A 1,893-nucleotide genomic window follows, 5' to 3' on the forward strand; every position below is an offset into this window, starting at 1 on the left:
ATCTTCTATAGTAATATCATTTAATCTTTTATAATTTATAATTATTCTTTTTTTCCTTTTTTAATTTCATTATGATTTGTAATAATGAAAGTTTCCGATCTGTGTTGGCTATTGGATGCTCCTATCACTTTTAAATCTAACAATTTTTTAATCTGTGTGTTAAAGTCTTCTATGTCTTGAATTTATATTTAATTTCTGTTGTTCTAGTTTTATATTTTCGTTTATGGCGTCTGATTTAGCTTCTATTTTATTTTTATCCCAATGTTTTATAGGGTGTTCTTCGATTATCTATAATTCTAAAATTTTATCTATACTATCTACCTTAGATGATATTTTATTAAATATTATCAATTCTTTAGTTCTTGGCATGATATCAGTCTTTAAGGTTTCTAGAGAAAAATGATTTAAATGTTCAAAGCTTTCTAAATTATCTAGATAGCTAAAAAGTTTTCATCACGTTATTTTAGTTTTACTAGCAGTAAGCACGTGCATTACACATCTTATGTATGGAAGATTTTCAAAATAAAAAATTACTCATTTTGTTTGTAACATAAACTTTTTTACCTTAAAAGGTAAAAATAAAAAAGTATCATATTTAAACACTTTTAGAAACAAAAAAAATTACGTATTAATCGTGCTCGTCATATTAATCCATATATAAATATGGAAGGGGTAAGTAACTCCTGATTATTATGAGTAATTAGTAAAGTTTTTAGGATTAATGGATAATTCTTTCCATCTTTGATTCTTTTCCTTCTAACTGTTGATCACATTTAAGCAAAAAAAAAAAAATCAGTATATGTATTATAATTATAACATAATTAAATAAGTTGATTTTAAGTGAAGCTCACTTATATAAATAATATATAATATAATATAATATACATAAATGTACATATGAAATAATGTTATCCTACATATATAAAAGAGCGAAACTTTGCTGAACACGTGTCGCAATTTCATATCGTCTTCCCTTTTCGTTTCTTTTTTCTTTTTCTTTTTTTTTTATTTCATCCCACGCTATCGGCCATACCTCTTTCCTTCTCCATTTCTTTCTCCATTTTCCCACGTTATCATCATACATCTTTACTTCTCCTCCATTTCTCCAACACAATCATCCATTTCACACAAGAATACATGATTTCTGCATGGATCTACCTGATTCATCCCTCTCATTCTCTACCCTAATTGTAAACTTTCTCTGACATTCATCAAAATTTTAGCCGTCTCATTTACCTACTTCAAGGTAATGATTTTACGAAATGGGTGTAATCTTGAACTCATACGACCCATTCCTTTCTTTAATTCTTAAGTCTGATCATTTCTATTTTCTAAGTCCATCCATATCATTTAGTTGCTCATTTGTCTTTAATGGTGATTTTTCTTAAGTTTTCATTTGTTGCAACACGTGAACAAACTCCTTCACAGTTATACAACTCAAGACGAGCAATTGAATCTCTCTAATTTGTATGTAAGTATGTTTATTTGATTTTTTTCTTTTGAATTAATCTTCATTTTTGTTAAGTTTTCATTTGATTACTGTTTATACGAGCGTGTCATTAATTTTGTTTCAACATAACTTCCAGATGATGGTGAATCAACTGATGGGAATAGTGATGAAGTAATTAGTAGGATACCAGGTCTGTGCTCTTTTCCCACTTCATTTTAAATTTTCTTTTTCTGTATATTTCATTTTTCATTTGTGATAAAAAGAAAAAAAGAAAAAGAAAGGGAGACCAAAGCTCTGTGCGTATAGCTCCGTGCAGTGCAGGGAGCAAAAAAGCTTTGTGCAAACCTGTTGCATGGCGGAGAATAAAAACATTTTTTAACAAAAAGAAAAAAATAATAATGATAATAATAATAAAAACATCTTTTTAGGCAAAAAAAAAAAAA

Source organism: Olea europaea, unplaced genomic scaffold (genome assembly GCF_002742605.1).
Source record: "Olea europaea var. sylvestris unplaced genomic scaffold, O_europaea_v1 scaffold1750, whole genome shotgun sequence".
Lineage (NCBI taxonomy): Eukaryota > Viridiplantae > Streptophyta > Magnoliopsida > Lamiales > Oleaceae > Olea > Olea europaea.